This window comes from Harpia harpyja, chromosome 10 (genome assembly GCF_026419915.1).
Source record: "Harpia harpyja isolate bHarHar1 chromosome 10, bHarHar1 primary haplotype, whole genome shotgun sequence".
Classification (NCBI taxonomy): Eukaryota; Metazoa; Chordata; class Aves; order Accipitriformes; family Accipitridae; genus Harpia; species Harpia harpyja.
In genome coordinates this window covers 7,738,447-7,756,564 of record NC_068949.1, presented here as the reverse complement: position 1 = coordinate 7,756,564, position 18,118 = coordinate 7,738,447, and the positions used below count along the sequence as shown (strand labels likewise).

The 18,118-nt window shown below is 39.1% G+C and overlaps 1 protein-coding gene across 8 annotated transcripts in view; it reads right to left on the bottom strand.

Annotated features, from left to right (window-relative positions):
* PCDH15 (protocadherin related 15) overlaps nt 1-18,118 on the bottom strand; it is a 725,853-nt gene that overhangs the window by 236,190 nt on the left and 471,545 nt on the right. The window lies entirely within an intron of this gene.

The window sequence follows — 18,118 nt, the reverse complement described above, 5'->3', positions numbered from 1 at the left end:
TAATAGCATTCCTGTATCTACTAATAGCACTTAGCCCTTGCTGTTGCTTTGAATGTTTTCTGAAGTTTTCCTATGCCAAGAAAGTCTCCAGTGGTAATACCAGAGCTGCCATTCCCAACTCTAAACAAACAGTTTCAGTAACCTTGGCTGCTTAATCAACTAGAAATGTAGCTATTCCATGAATGTATGTGCACCGGTCTTTTCCATCCCCTTCTTAGAACTTCTACTTGCATGGCAGAAATGTTTAATAACCTCTATGAAAAACCAGATGCCTTTTTTCCACATACGACTAATCCTGGCAGCCTCTGCTTTGGAAACCTCTAACGGTCCATGTTCTGCAAGAGGGAACTTGAAAGTTAGTGTAGGAATAAGAATGAGACAAGTCCACACTCGGCCAGGTTTTGGCACAGCCCTTAGAAATCCTCCTGCTGAGATTTGGAAGAAATCTGCAAGAGCTTTAGCGATACCTGTCAATAAACATAGAGGGAAAAGAGGTGAGCCAGGAGGAAGAGACCAGGACAGGAATGAATGCAAGGCAGTTTGCAAGAAAGGAGAGTGAATAGCCTCTCCGGTAATTTCGGATACGTAGCCACATGGTCATCTGCAATAACACAAGCTATTCTTGCCCACTGTTTGTCCACCCAGAAGTCATTTCTTAAAGGTTACTGAGGTCCGATGAGGCTTGTCCAGGCTCATGAGCCAGGGCTTGCAGCCACACATGGTTACACAGCTCTCGGCTTTGAGTGCAGAGCATCTGCCTACCAACACGGGACTGGTACCTCCTCATTTTGCCTCTCTGCTCATGGCTTTTTCCACAGTTCCCAATGAGCAGGCAAGGTCCTTTGTCACACGCCTGTTTCCTCTTTTGACTCTTTAAAAAATTAAACTCTTAAAAGTGTAATGAGGAAGACGAGCTCAAAATAGGCATAAAGACAGAGAGAAGAAGATATATTTGACATATGTTTGAATTTTTAAAATGCCTTAGGACTGCATAAAAGTTACATGCTGAGAGATAAGATTATGCATAAAACTGTCCAAGACTAAAATGCTATTTTAAAATTTACAGATCAGTTGAAGCACTCTCAGACCGATCTACATCATAGTTAAAAACATCCCCACAACAACAGTCTCATTTGCTAAGGCTGGCTAGGCTTTAAACTCACCATTACAACATTGCAGGCCAAGCTGAAAGATCCAAGTCTATGCTAGAGTAACAGCGATGGATCTAGCCTTGTCAATAATGAGCTGTCAGCTGTACCCAACTACCAAAACTAGACTAAAATAATAATTGTTGGATATATAACTCAGATAGCAAGGACACGTGCTTTACTTTCCAATTTAAGGAGAAGCTCGAGAGCAGCATTTAGGAAAACTGCATTTGAAATTAAACGGATGCTACTTGTACAATAGATATTTTATCCCACACTGCCACCATTACACTGACTCCTCAGAGCCAAAGCAATCAATTTAACAGAAGCAAGTTGTATAAGAAAATGAAGAAGTATTAGGAAACCAAGAATGAAATGTGAAATCCATTTAAATTTTTATTCCATATAAGTTGTCTAAGTACCGTACACACCCTGAAATGGGCTGCTCAGAAACTAGAAAATATCATGCAACAAGATCAGTTGCAATCCAGTGAAATGTTTAGGGATAATTTAAAGCTGTTTTGAGCTAAATAGGCCGATGTGCCTTGAAGCAAAGCTAAAGGTACTTTCATATTGTTTTAATGATACATAGATAATGCAAGTATCTTTTTCATTTAAACTTAAATTAGAACTATGAAAACATAACTGCACAAAGAAGCAGCCATTAAGTATGTTAACAAATTTGTAAAAGCACGTATAGCGTCATTTCAGAAGGTGTACGTATACTTTTTATGAAAAATAATGATTTTAAAAATTTGTAGTCAAAACATGCTTTGATCAATAGCAGTAATAACTATGATTATTACATAGGGATATTTCTTTCTTTCCTGAGCACATTAAAATGTAAAAGACACAAACAGGTGCTCACACCACCCCCCAGGTCCCGCTGACATGGTGCTGCTCAGCCCCAAAGCTGTCGGGGCTCATGGGGAGCAAGGCAGCTCCCTGGAGCCCACCTCACTGAGACGGGGCCCCAGTCCTGCCCCCAAACTGTTCTGCATATCACAGTTAGAAGTTATTGCCAGAGACCCGCAGACCACAACGATACGATACCCACCACCGACCTGACAAGGAGGTTCAGAGAACAGATGAGGCTTTGCTCAGCCCTTTGAGAGAGAGGACACAGTCACGTACAGATAAAAGGTGGCTCCTGACTTAAGCAGAGGAGATAGTGCCTCCTCACAGTTCTGCAGAGGGGGCAAACGTTACAAAATAGGGTCTGCGACAGCCACCATTACATACTAGATCCAACATCCTTGCAAAAGACCAAAAAACCCCCCTATCACTGTTGTTCTCGGCCTGAAAGGAAAGCTTCATAAAAAGATGGAAGCTCATTAAAAGAAAGGGAAAACAGATTACTGAGACAGTGAAATGTTTGCAGCGCCCATGACTGCTTAAGGACACTCTGTTGGAGGCAAAGAAAAAGCACATGGGGTTCTTATTGAGACAAGCTTGAGAAAGGGCAAGGCAGGTCAGCACAGTTACGCAGCAGTGCAGGGAAGGTTACTTAGAATAAATAGATGGCCTTCAAAAACCAGCCACTTCCAAATGAAGAACATAAAAGGGTTCACAAGCTCTGGTAGAAGCAAGTGATTAAAAAACAAACAAGGAGATCCTGTCAGTTCTAGGCTAAAATATCCAGTAATTTATTTACTTTTCCCCATTAGGGAAGAGAACTCATAGTTATTGGTTGTGGTATTAATAGACTTCAAGTGCTTCAATACAGCAGAATACACCATCAGGCATGCCAAAAAAAAGAACCCAAACCCCAACTTGCAAACGTTATCACAAGTATTAATAAATCTAAAAAAATAAATCCTTCAAACAGAACTGTGACAGGAAGCTTGCCAGGGAGTCTGCAGGGCCAAGAGATGAGCAAGGGGAAAAAAAAATAAAAAAAAAATAAAAAAAAGCTCAGAGAGAATAAGGTAGTAGCACAAAACCTAATTTTTTTTCCTTCTTTTATGTTCACCATGAAAGGACTCAGATGAGTGCCCATGCCAGCACCCTCTCCATGCAGGACGCCTTGCAGGTTCCACCAGAAATAATAGTTCAGAGGCATTAGGGACTGTTTGAACAAGCTAAATGAAGAGTAACACAAGGGCAAGAACAGATGGGTTTCTATAGGAAGGCAAGAGTGAGTCATATGAACTTGCTGTGCTAGGTAACCTCCTGCTTAAAAGTGCTTCAGTACCTGAGGAACAGCAGGTGGCAAACATAACACCAAAATTAGAAGGGTCCCAGGGCGACCCAGGGGAATACCACCATAAAGTCTGAGGCTTTGTCCTGGTTTCAGCTGGGATAGAGTTAACTGTCTTCCTAGTAGCTGGTACAGTGCTATGTTTTGAGTTCAGTATGCGAAGAATGTTGATAACACTGATGTTTTCAGTTGTTGCTCAGTAGTGTTTAGACTAATGTCAAGGATTTTTCAGCTTCTCATGCCCAGCCAGCGAGAAAGCTGGAGGGGCACAAGAAGTTGGCACAGGACACAGCCAGGGCACCTGACCCAAACTGGCCAACGGGGTATTCCATACCATGTGACGTCCCATCCAGTATAGGAACAGGGAAGTGGGGGCAGGGAATCACCGCTCGGGGGACTGGCTGGGTGTCGGTCGGCGGGTGGTGAGCAATTGCACTGCGCATCATTTGTACATTCCAATCCTTTCATTATTACTGTTGGCATTTTATTAGCGTTATCATTATCATTATTAGTTTCTTCTTTTCTGTTCTATTAAACCGTTCTTATCTCAACCCACGGGTTTTGTTTCTTTTCCCAATTTTCTCCCCCATCCCACTGGGTGAGGGGGAGTGAGTGAGTGGCTGCGTGGTGCTTAGTTGCTGGCTGGGGTTAAACCACAACAGTCCTGTACCAGCAAAAATTAGCAGATGATATAATAACAGTCTGAGCAAACACATAAATAAATACAATACACCTGGGAAAGTCTGGTTTTCTGCAAAGGGAAATGCAGCCTCTCAAGCCTACTGTGGTTCCCTGCAGGAATCACCAGCACCTGGATACCACAATACCATCTGATATAGCATGTGTAGACTTCCAGCCAACTTTGACAAGCTCCGTTACAAAATACTCTTAAGGAAATTTGGCCTCAACAGAAAACAAGTGAAGACCTGTGTATCCAGAAACCGTTAGGTTAAGAGACATGAGGCAGAGCAGGATTAGGCTTTCAGTTCCCGTAGGGAGAGAGGGGAGATCCACAGGGATCTGTGCTAGTACTGGAGCTGCTCAGGTCACTCCTACGTGACCTCAGAAACACAGGGGAGAGCACAGTTAAGAATAATTACAGATTATACTCAATTATTCAGAGAGGATGAGGGTCACCTGCAAAAGACTGCAGTTTTAAGCACTGAAGGCTGCATGCTTAATGAAGTACCTTGAGTTTTTTCACATTTTCCTTGTATATATTCATTCCTCCTGTGAAAAACCAGGAACCAAAACTCTCAGTACTCTTACACAGAGAAATCTTCTCAGCTATGTTTGGGAGGGTGAAGAGTCAAAATGATCCTCCTTTTCAATGAAATCAAACAAGACTTGACTGCTTAGGAGCTGTGAGGACAGAGAAGTAGGAATCTTTCCCTCAGCTCTTCTCAGTAGAAAGTTCTCTCATAATTCATTATGAAATGATCAGTGAATAATAAACTGTTTATTCACAAATGTCACAAAACAGTGCCATTCGCCTACCCCAGTCACCAAAAGATACACACTTCAAAAAGCAGCATCATTGAGTTTCTGTCATGGGAAAGATGGGAAAGACGACTGGAAATTATCTGAAGTTACTGTTATAAAATCCAGAGGGCTAGAAAAGAAGAAGAAAAAAAACCCCAAACAAACCACAACAGCAAATATTCATTCAAATGCTTTGCCTTAACGCATTTAGTGTAGCTAGGAAACGCTTACATTAATTTGCAACGTTCTTTTTATGTCTTGCTCTTTGACCCATGTGGTTAGCCAAAATTTGGCTGCAAATTGTTTCTGTTTAGAAGAGAAACCGGTAATGGAGCCAGGTCTGTTTTAAACAATCCTGTTTATTCAGTGGAAAGGCAAAAGCCACGTTTCCCTGGAGAGGAGAGAAACTAACCCTCCAGACACCAGTACTCCTGCTTACATCTTTGAACATACTTCAACCACAAAAAATCTTCTTGCTTTTATTCAGGACCTGACTACCACCACCATACCTGAGCCTGTCTCTGATGTTTCCTTCTCCGCCTGCTTTTCTGTTTCGGCATACACACGTTTATAACGCAGTGAAACTCTTTTCAGTTGATATCTCTATTGCAAATGGTGACACATGGCTAGAATGCAGATGTCCAAGTAGGATAACAACATGATAATAAATATGATAGTATGAAAGTAATAATGACAGGCAGAAATTTCCCTATCTTTTCTTACCTGAAAAATATGTTAAAAAATCTAAAGCAAAAGATCTCTACACTGCAAATCATTGACTAGTCCCAAGACTTGCAAAAGAAGCCATAAACCTCTGCATGCATTCATGCAAGAGTGTTTTAAGCTCCTACTAAGGATATTGAGGAAAAAGAACAACTGCTGATTTCTTTATTAACATGGAGCTTAATAAATTTAGGATTGCAGTTGCATTCAATAATCCAAACAGTATCTCTAGGCATCTGTATAAAAACATGTATTTTTTTCACCATCCCATGGTGACTGAAATACAGCATGGAACAATTAAAAGGAAATTTACAACTGAGATGCAGAATATGCATTTTGTGCTTTCAAGCATAAAAAACCAAAAGTGACTATTTTTAAAGTTACATTTTTTCCAAAGATTTTGCATGTACATTATTTTATGTAAAACATTTTAAGATGTCCATGACTGCCAGACTTTCAAGAGAAAGATATGTAAAATGTCATGTTAAGTGTAATGACTCAATTATTTGATTAAAAACTGAAACTGGGGGGTTTTGTCTTCTTATACGGACACTTTTGATTGATTGTTCAAATGACTGCCATCTGCTTCCTCCTCCTTCCTTAGTTACAACTGTCCTCACCATCCTCCTCCCCCGAGATTTTTCTCATCCACTTTTTGAGGGTAAAACATTGCTTCTCAGCACTGCACAAAGTCTTTGGAAGATACCAGCTTGGACCTTGCATCTCTGGGAAAACACTGCTAATGGTTTAAAACCAGCATGTTGCTAAAAAACCCACAGAGGGTCATTTTTGCTAAATGATGATTAATGAACAAGATAAAGAAAAGCAAGAGAAGATCAGCTTCAGGGAACTCATTTACCTGAATGAAGTACCTTCCTTTCTTTATATGATCACCTGGAGCTCATCTTCCTGATTTTTAAAGCCATGCAGGTCAGAAATACTCGAAGTTAATGAAATAAAAACCAGTTCAATCTCTTAGAAGCGAGAGCTGAACTTAATGCTGCATATCTACAGTTTTACCCGGATACCTCCCCAGAATACAGGGACTTCATGCATTATTGAACAGTACCTTTCAAGTGACTTAAAACTTCTCAGGTCAATAACTCGGTTCTCCCTTTATCTAACACTGCTCTCTCAGTATTGTCTGTTTGTTACTAAATAATTACATTAGAGTCATGAAATACCAGAACCTAACTGCAAGACTGACCAGCAATTTAGGATTTCAAATTAGTTACTCATGCTGTATCACATACAGCGCTATTCTGAATTCAAGTTACCATGGACTTGTACAAGGCACTAATTCTATCAAGAGCTAAGTATTAAATGAGAAAGAAAGGGAAAAAAAAGCACTGATTGGTGTTTGCTATGACTTAAAAGTTGAGAGATTTTTTTTTTTCCAAGACAGGGGACCATAATAATTGTTGTGCAGGTGATACCAAGGATAGTTCTGCTTTAAAAAAAACAATTTTTCTACCTTTTCCGTGGTCTACCTGAGATACAAAGCCAAATTTGCCAACTGCAGCTATTCATGAAGGACTTCTTCCTCTACTGAAGATAAGAAGGAAAAGGGAGGAAATGACACATTTTTAGAGTTAGAATAACAACATTATTCTCTGGACAGATCTTTTCTTTTTTTTCTTATTACCACAAAAATGATTGTGTTCTAGGAAAATGAAACACAGTTAACCTTACTGAACTAGGACACTGCCTGGTTTTGAGCAGGTAATTTATTAGTAAGAACTGTCTTTTACATGATTGAAGACAACAGACCATGAACCAACCACAGGTTCACAAACTGGGGTGATGCTGCTTTGATGATTCACAATCACTTCAGCTCCCTGCTGCCTGCCCTGAGATGCTCCTGGAGTCAGTGGTCAGGGCCACGACACAGGCAGAAGTAAACATTACCAACTGCTATAAAAGATAAAACCATATGAAAAGGAAGATTTCCTAAACTTTTGTTTGGATTCACCAAGGTGAGCTTTCCCCCCATAGCACTGCTCTGTCCATTAGCCTGCATGAAATCCACTAACAGAAGGGACTACATCTTTAGAATTTATTATTGTATTCAAACACGGCAAGACATTTTCTACCCATTAATTCACATAGAAGACTAAATTAAGACATACACAAATCTTGCTAAAAAATTAAAAAAAGGGAGGAACATCATGAAAATATGCATTACTCCAGGTTGACCAAAATAAGATACATCACAGTGCCTTGAGCAACAATCCACCAAAAAAAAGGAACATTCACTTGCATTAATATTTCAATCTGCCAGTTCGTGGTGGCATTTCTTAGGCAGACACACAGTTAACTGACCTTTACCCAATATATGCATTACTAACATAGCTGTGAAAATCTGTCCTAAATCACAGACTTGCCAAATAAATTGATATACTCCTAAAATCATTTCCTAACTCATAGTAAACCCTATTCAATGGTCCTAGGAGCACTAAGGCACTCATATACGCATATACAATATGTTCCACGGAGGTATGCAGGACATCTATAAGATGATTAATGTTGAACATTTAAGCATTTTCTGTAAGGAGTTCAATTGTCTAATATGGAACAATCTGAAACATCAGGCACTCTTCTCTGAGAACATAAGAGCATATATTCAATTGGGAAAAGAGCATACCTAATTCCTGAATACTAGCTTATTCTAATTTATTAAGATTCAGCAGATTATAATGTTCATTAATTTGAGGGGGGAGGATAAGATACTTTTTCATATCACAGCAATTAAGTATGTTGATCTGCATCAGCTCAACTGACAGCACTGCAACAGGGATTGCGTCCGACACCAGAAGGCCGATGGCATTCTGTCACTCAATTGGCAACAGATTACAAAAAGTCATCTTTTTCCCTACATTTCCAAGTACTTCTCCCTTTCTCTTCTTCTGTCTTCACATTTACTAAATGTCACAGCAGCGACCCTCTCCCGCCTCCCTACCCCACACTCCCATCTGCACCCCCGCCGCCCCCATCAATAACTGCAAGCAGATCCAATTGCCCTGCCCTTCCATTTTCCCAGCTGTCAGCAATCCCTGCTTCCCTGCTGCCACTTCCAGACGATCAATCACTCCATGAGGCCTTGTGCTGCCTTCGTGTCAGGTGGCACGCACTGACACCCCCAAGGAACACCAGTATTTTTATTGACTGGTAGCACCAAGTGCAGTTCGACTATAAAAATCGAGGCCGGGGACTTTTATGCTCAAGAACTCCCCTCTTTTCCCAAGCTGTGGGCATGAATCCATACAATCATCCACATTTCTAGCCAAGGACACAAGGAACTGAATTCTGCACCGATTAAGTGGCTCAATGATTTTCAAGGAAGTAAGAGCAGAGTTCTGGGCCTCTCTGTTGTCAGGTTAAAATATATAAAAAGAGTTTGGCAAACCAGATTACATCACTGAAACACACAGGCTATTTCTTGTGTTTGACAATTTATAGTCTCTACTGCTTTGAACAAAACTAAGGAAGATGCACATAATGCTTTGCAACATCGAAACTGTATGAACATACAGATGCAGCATTCTTTCCCCATGTGTTTCTGTGTGTATCATGTTATTTTCTAGGAAGAGCTGAGAATTGTACAGTATTTTAGAATAATGACTTCTACTGACAACACAAAATATCCCAAAAGAAAACAATGCATTGCATTTAACCATCAGTTTTTCTTGGGTCTCTCTCACAGCATAAAGCAATACAGATACATGGTTTTTTTATCAGAACAGGGTGGTCAATATTAGCAAAATTAGTTAACACAAGACTCTTCATGCTAGAATTTTAAACCCACAGAAGTATTATTTTTTCAGCTTTCACAGTTAGGAACCTGTAACTGTGCCCAATGGACTTAAAATAAAGCCTGGAGGCCTTCAATGCACATCACTCTTATAGCTTAGCTGATGAATTTACCGATCAAGACAGCAGAACTCTCATCTCTGTACAAACAAGGGTGAGAAGCTTTTTGCTGGATAGAAAATACTAGTAAAGCAACATACATTACTCCATGCTGACATCCAGAACCCCTTCAAAGGGAGCCCTATAATATTAAACCAACAGAGTTTTTGATGAATTGATTAATCATTATGGTTACACTCATCCTCCTTTTGCTTTCTTGAGAAACGTGTGAGGTTAGAATACAAGCTGTAAATCGGAAATTAGCTAAGTTACATCCATGCTGTGCAGAAATGTACTGTTGCCAACACACAGTACTAAAACAGCAGGAAAAATTGCAAAACTATTCCAACATCGTTTCTTGCTGCTGCTTCAGATGCTTTGCCAGTACAACAAGGGCTGTGACAAAACACTAATGAGCACAAATCCATCATCAAGTACTTGCATGTCAGTAAAATGCAGAAAATATTTCAACGGAGTTATCCAACCACAAGTAAAATAAATCCAAAAAGCAAGAAACACCCTAGAAAAGTATATTCAGCTGAAGATACTACCAAACCCTAGTCATTAGTCAAATTGAGTACGTCATGTCAAATCTCCCATTTGCAGGATCTCACCAATCTCCCTCTCGCCTTCCTATTGATAGCTACAAGTGCCTACAGATGCTCCCTTTGATCAGTGAGCAAACACAGGGAGAGGAAGAGAGTTTGAAGAATTTCCCACTCTTTGAGGGCTAATGAGATACAAAGACATACAGGAATACAGGGCAAATGGGCTTCTGACCCTCCTCTTTGGCACAATACAGAACACCAAACTTTTGGGCTAAGATCTCAACTGAAAACCAATACAAAGAGAGAGGACGAAACCCCCAAGCATAGATTTAAAACAAACTGTGAAGCTGAAAGAGAACAGAGAGTAAATCCTCTACAGAAAATTGTTCTGGTCAAATTGTCACAGGAGCTAAACAGGTTTATACAGCAAAAATTCCGTGCCTCAAAACTGCTCCCCAAGAAAAGGCAAACCTACATGAGGAAACCACCTCCTTCAAAATCTGCGTTGCTCAACCCTAGAGATTTGCAGCCAATTCACCTAATCGATACGTCTTGTTTAGAACACTGTACATGGATCTGAAGGTTCATGTGCTGTCAAAATAATAGTTCTTACCACCAGATGATGTTGCAGAGTCTAATCAGACTGTGCAAAATGTCCACACTTGACATGAAAACGAAATATGAGCAGCATTCCTGGAGATTAGCTTTGCTGTGTAGCACTTCGGTGAAAGGGCATTTTTATCAATACCACTAGTAAAACAGGAACTGTGTTTTAACAGTCCGCCCAGGGGAATCTAACTATTAAGAGCAGATAGTAAAAACTGGTATTATGAAATCACTGTTAAAAATTGTTGTGTTCAAACAAACGTATATGCAGAAAGTAATAATAATAATAATAATGGCAGTTGATCTGCAAGTTTAAAATAAATCTAACTTACCTGTTTGTTTATAAGAAGTTCACCTTCATTTCTAAAAGCCACTGATAAAAAGCAACAGCAAATAATTTATGCAGTTGACACATGTGAACTAACTGCTCATGTCTTCTCTGGGGGAACAAAAAGTGTTTTACTACCTGATGGGAAAAACTAAGACACAAGATTGATTATTAAAAAGGAACCTACTTTCTAAATTCAGCACCATAATTGTCAAATAGCTTTTAGCACCTTCTTTGATTGTTCAATATAACGCATAGTTGCTGTGTTCTTAGTTTTCTGTTGTGTCCAATGTTTATGCAGTTTACTAAAACGAAAACTGTAAAATTCAAATATCCTGACAGATCACGTTGTTAACAGACTAAGATGTCAAAAAACACAATTCCTTTCATTTATTTGTAAAAACAAGCCATCTTTGAGGGGGGAAAAATATTTTGAAAGAGCAGCAAGATAGCATAATGAATCACAGCAAACAGAAAAATAGAGACTATTTTTATCAATGATGTCGTCCAAAAACAGCAGGTCCAAAATAGAATTGAATTTCATCAGGATCTGATCACAGTGCTTACTAAATTGCTTTTTCTGTATCTGACATGCTTTATAAGAAATGTCTCCAACAGAGTATCTGTGGTGTAGACTAAATGAAATGCATTATGCAATGGGCCTCCTGCCTTGGCAGCCAGGTATAATCTCCTGTGCAATTCAGACAAAAGCAAGAATTCAATCTGGAGGTTCTACTTGTTCCAATGTGATGACTGTGATTAAAGAACAATAAACATTTCATTTTTGACTTTTCACTTTATTCCATACAAATGATGAAGTCTATTTCCTTGATTATCTTTAAAATTCTTGATGGTAGGTTTCTTATTATCATGATTTCTGTTCAGGATTCAGAATGAGGCAGAACAGCTGCAGAAAAGCAAGTTGTAAAACCCAAGACAAACGCACCTACTTCTGCTTGACACAGATTCACAAAAAAGAAAATATTTGAAGATGAGTGTAACACTACTGTAATAACTTAAAGGTTTGGGGTTTTTTTTATTTCTGAGAGTAATATCATTACAATACAAAAGTCTGTGAAATATTAACGCCATTTTGTTTTCTTTTCAATGCGTATTTCAGGGGAGAAAAAGGAATACAGTTGTCAGCTGTGTCAACAGTTACTAATTTCAGCTGAGTTTGCAAAACACTTAATCTTACTTGCTGCTATCAAGGAGAAGAGGCTGATAGCTTCTCTATGCCTTTAGAAAAATTAGCCACAACACAATATAATATACTAGAAAAGACATGAGAAGGTATGATCAAAGGTATGATCAAAAGCAGGGCATAGCCTGAATACATACAGACTCTGGCTTAGCAAGTACCTTCCAGCCGGGGGGGGGGGGGGGGGGGGGGGGGAGGTCTGTAAAACTGTGTGTTACAGAGAGTGGGCATAGGATCAACTGCTCACTGCCTCTTGCAAACAAGCAGCTCGGGAATGTCTAACAACACACAAATTACCTGTTGGCAGGCTCAAGATGCGCAGAATAAGAAGGATCTTCACCCAAATACAGTCATGCTATGGCACTCCTTGCTACAGGTACCATAGGTGCTAAAAGTTTACCTTGGCTCAAAAATCAGGCAGGTTCACAGAACAAAAATAATATCTCTACTATCAATTTTTAAGGCAGCACTTCTAATTGCAACGAGAACTCTTTGGGGAAGTATAACCAGTACCACTGGTGGGACCTTTCTTATATTAATTTGTATGAAACTAGACAAAAAAAGCCATAATAAAACAGTAATTCATTTAAAATTTAAAAAAAAAAGGTAAACATAGAAATGAATTCCACCCAGATCCTTTGTCTCTTGACTGATTCATTCTACATACAGATTTTATTACGATAATGGTATTGGTTTGGTTTTTTATTTACACATTTAGTATCTTCCTTCAGTGAACTTTGCTTTGGTAGAGCCATCTCCTCACCTGGAGGAACAAGCAAGGTCAAAAGTCTCAAAGCACAGCAAATTTCAGAAGTATTGAATCTGTAGTCAAGCAGTGTTCCCATTGGTCAGGCTGAAACAGTTAAACATTTGGGGTTAGCAAAACATCACTATGGACCACCACTCTCAGTTTCCAGAGAAACATTTACATTTTCTTTACTTATTTTTTGTTTGCCTTTTTTTTTTTTATACTTGCAACTAAATGGGCACTTTTCTAGTTCAGGCATGGGAATGTCAGCTGCAACTACGTAACACCTGACTTTATTCAAACTGTATCCACCACTGTCCTTTTCTCATTAAAGTTTGTCACCCTCTCAAGAGATTATTTTACATAGAGATTTTGTGCCCAGAGACAGCTACAAATTTTATATCACCATTATTATAACCACTTTATTACACTGCTTTAATGGTAACATTAACAGTGGCATTAATGCCACTTTTAGATTGAAGGTTATAGGAAAAAAATTGCTTTTCCTAGGTGTATTTTGGATGCTTTAATTTTCAACAAATTTGTGCAGTTGTGCAGATGTATCATATGTGTGCATGTACACACACAATGTGCAATGCTCACATACTTCATCTTTTTATGGTATAGTGAAATTTTGCATTTAAATGCTTTTCTTCTCAAATCCCAATACTCTTCCAGAACAAAAAGCAGGAATTATTTACACAGCAAACTTCTACCTATCTAGCCATATGAGCTGCTTTAAACTTGAGCACTGCTGTACTGCTGGAGGTATTGATGCAGAGCCAAATGCAGACTAGTCAGGTTTTCTCGTTTCAGAAGAGGGTGTTCCAGCTCACCATGAATTTCCTCACGCTCTAGAGGAAAGACTGCTAAGATTTAAGCAGGATTTTCTACAGAAACATTATCATAGCACAGAGCAGAGGCAAACATAATTGTACTGGTAAGGGTGATGATGGGCTGCCCCTACGCTGCATCATGCAGCCCACGGTGGAGGCAGGGAAACGCTCTTTGGCGTGGCACAAACCATTCTCTCCAGCTTCTTTGCACTTTAGCAGGGGGTCAGGGCACTGGGGAAAAAAAACTTGAGCTGCTAGGCTGGGATAGCAAGGCTTCTTTGACTGCTCCCTCCCTGGTGCGATCCCAGCGTGGATGGCACAGCTGGGAAGGCTGCTGGCCCCTCAGGGGCAAACACTGCCTTGGGAACATAGAATCATTTCGATTGGAAAAGACCTTCAAGATCATCGAGTCCAACCATTAACCATGCCCCTTAAACCATGCCCTGGAGTACCCTGTCCACTCGCTTTTTGAATATCTCCAGGGATGGTGACTCAACCACTTCCCTGGGCAGCCCATTCCAATGTTTGACAACCCTCTCAGTAAAAAAATTTTTCCTAATATCTAACCTAAATCTCCCTGGCCTCAAGTTGAGGCCATTTCCTCTTGTCCTATCTCCAGCCACCTGACAGAAGAGACCACAGAAGAGACCTGACAGAAGAGACAACAACAAAAAGTAGAAAGAGGGCGCATCTGTACCGCAGACTGCAATGGACCAAGGAGACTCCCAAGTTAGCCTTACAAGACCAGGGACAACAACAAAAAAAACCCAATTAGAGCAGCCCAGGGTGAGCTCTGAGCTGCCATGCCTACATGCCTAGAGAGACGTACTGTGAACGGCCAAGCCTGGCGAGGAAGTTTGCACCCAAGGATACACTCTTGGGTGCGGAATGCCACATAACTGCTGATGAGAAGGTGACAGCAAATCCTGCTGCCCTGTTTCGGGGGGGAGGGGGCACAAGACTTTGTGGTGATCTAAAGGGGAGCAGCACGCAGAGTGCCTCCCACAGCCTCTGAGGGTTAACACTTCCACCCCAGAAAGGAAGCTCCTCTGCTACTTTATCTCCCATTACCTGCAAGTGTACTTGCACATATCTGCAAAACCTTAATTCATGAATCATTATGTGATTAACTGAAGAACTAATATAATCTGAACCCTCTGCATTGTGACAACAAACTGAAAACAGGAATCTTTATTCCTCACCCTTAATGAACAGCTAGTTTATAGTTTAATGGGATAGACTAGCTATTGAAATGATAATTATCTCTACAAGGATCAGTGTTATGACATAGATGAGAATTTTTCTGAAGTGAAGTTCACTGATAAAGCATCACTGCAAAAGTATTTTGTCTAAATGTCAACATTTAAAACCTTTAAATGTTTCTAAATGACATTTAAGGATCAAATAAGTTAATACATATGCTTCCACTTTGACAATAGCTCCACTTCACGCCGTAACAAACACGGTTTTATGAAATAGAAAACAGAAGTGGGTATTGTAAAGTGGCTTTTTTATCATGGCAAAGTTCCAAGACAGCAATTAAATCACACAAGTAGTTGATTGTATATTCAAGATATAGACAGGAGCTCAGAACGAGACAGGGATGGTACTTTCTCAGGCATTATTTCCTCTACTGAAGCTCTAGCTTTTGAGGAGCGAAAGGCTTGATCTCTTCTGAAATCCTTTAATGGCATCACAGAAAGACAGTTTCAAATCCCAGGTTGTGGGATATCTCACAAAAGTGAAGAACCGCAGTTTTCTACTGTCCTCATGTAACTATTTTTGTAATGTGTGTAATCTCACACATTATGCTAAAGTCTTCTTTGTTATGAGGCAGGTAGGGTTTTTTTCTTCTTCTTCTAACAAACTTTAAAATGAAAACTGGAGAATGAACAAAGAATACAATAGCATTAAACAGCAAGATCTTTTCAGCTAAGACTAGGGTGTTTGGCACTTTTTGTACTTCATTCGTTCAACAGATTTTTGGCATTAGTTCTGCCACACAAGAAGGTAGTTTACACTAGTGAACCTGTACTACTGCACACATCAAACCCACCCAGGCACCCTGGCAATCTCTCTCAAACATTTTATGTATTTGACTTATGTGGCTGATGTGCCATTTGAATCAAAGTAGATGATCTTCATTTCTGAAAGAAAACCGCTTCTAATTACAGCTCCATTTACTTCTTCCAAGCAAAATGAGGACCCTTTTTCTTCTTAGCTTCTGACAAAGCTATTGAATAAGAATTCAAGAACTGAATATTTTCCCATTAGTGTTCCCAGTAAGTTACTAACCATGATGATAAATATCAGGCAATTAATGGAACATTTCCATATTTGGAAAAAAGAAGAAAATTATGTATATGATAAAATCAGTCATTTTTTACCAGTTTATTCCCCCCCTTACTCTTGATAATTAAAGGAATCAGATTTGAGATTAACTCTCTTAAAACTTCACTTTACAGCTTGATAAATACCCAGAAAATGTGCCTGTTTTCACCATCAGCCAAATAGCCAGCCCAGACTGGGTCTCTGGTGAACTACCAGAGCTCCTGCTCCTCCTGCACTAGCGAGGGAGCCCCATAGCCACTGTGTATTACAGGTCACTCGATAACCCAGTCCTAGCAATAAACAAAATGTCTTTCTCTCACTCAAAACACAACTTCAAAGATGATCTGCAATGATATTTTTCTTTTCCTATTTCATTTTTTAGTATATGTTGTCCAAAACTTCTTAGTTTTTAGTCAAGCTTGATCTTTTTTCTCTTAAAACCTCCACTTGAGTATCTTAAGGAAGATTAGTATTAATGAAAACCTAAAGCATGTAAATCATGCTCAACCTATTCTCTTTTCACATTATAAAAAAATTCCATGCGTCCTCCAAAATTCACTATTCTCCCCCCCTTTGCTGGTATGTGTCAAACATACAAGGCAAGATCTCCACCATAGTAAACTCACATTTAAAGCAAGTTTCCTGTACTCAGAGCGAGCCATGACATACCACTTTATTCCTACCCGTAGACATCAACTTTATTTCTGAAATGCATCTTAGTTAAAATAACCATCAGAAAATATCTCTCAGTTTATATTCACTTACTCTGCAGCCTTGCTATGACTTTCTCAACCAGAAACAGTGTTTTCAATAACTGAAACATGGGGTTTCTTTAAACATTCATTACATTTTAGAAGTTAAAAGCATGGTTTTGTTTGTTCTTGAAGTGAAGAGCAGCCAAGTTAACTTCTCTTTCTGAAATACATCTATATTTAAAATTGTAAGTTAATCTTAGATACAGAACAGTGACTGTCCTGCCTGATCAATATATCAAGCCAGTGAAGTGCTTGCCTGCCTGCCTGCCAAGAGAGATTATAGAAAACAATTCTCAGGTTCATGTATTCACATATTAAAGTTACTGAAAATTTTACTGACAATTCTTTGTAATTAACCATGCCGTCTTGGTATACTCCCAAATACATAAAAATTAATTACCTGCAACATCACATCTTTGTAATTTTAACCTTTTCATGCTTCACTACTTTTCAGTGACATTTCCTTTAAAAAAAAAGGCTCTACTTATCAAGAGATTGCATATGGGAGATAGACAATCAATCACAAAAAAGGAAAAAATAGGGAAAATCATAACAGAAGACTTAAAGCACCTTTTATTACTCCTTATCATGCACTAGCTGATAATCAATAGCTTATCAAAGTTGTCCATTTTGACTTTGCTAAAAGAGTCATTTCCATAGAGTTAATTCAAAATCACCAATATCAAGTCATAAAAAAGCCTATGCTAATAAATCCACTGTGAATGCTACTACTTGTTTAACATTGTTCATTACCTTGAACTTAATATCAATCTGGTGACCTCTGTATGGCTGCAATTAGAGTGAAAAGAGTGAAAAAAATGCAAATTAAAAGTTTATCCATAAACTTTAAAGGGGAAACTGTACCCAAGAGAGGATTTTATCATTGCTTTTGAATTGCTTTCCAACTTCCAAAGCAATTCAAGATTGCCTATCAGTTCATCACGCATCTATGCTTAAATTTAATTAGAAAAATTGCTATCTGCTGCTCAACTATACTGCAAATAACTTGGCCATAACAATTTGCCTTTTTCAATAAAAAAAATACACTGACAACTGCATACGTGTCATGGAAATCAATCTTCATTTTCCCTTTCCTATTCTGAGTTTCAGGTTTTACCTAAATTGCTAATGAAAAATTAATACCTGAGAAATGGGTCAATTTGGACATCTGTCAGCCAGTGGCAAAGGGACTATTCAAAGCCTCAGACATGAGAGACATTCTTTTCTAATTTACTGAATAAGCAAAAACCCAAGAACATATAGACACAGCCCTGATTTTTAAAGCATTTATCTCGTTAGTTCT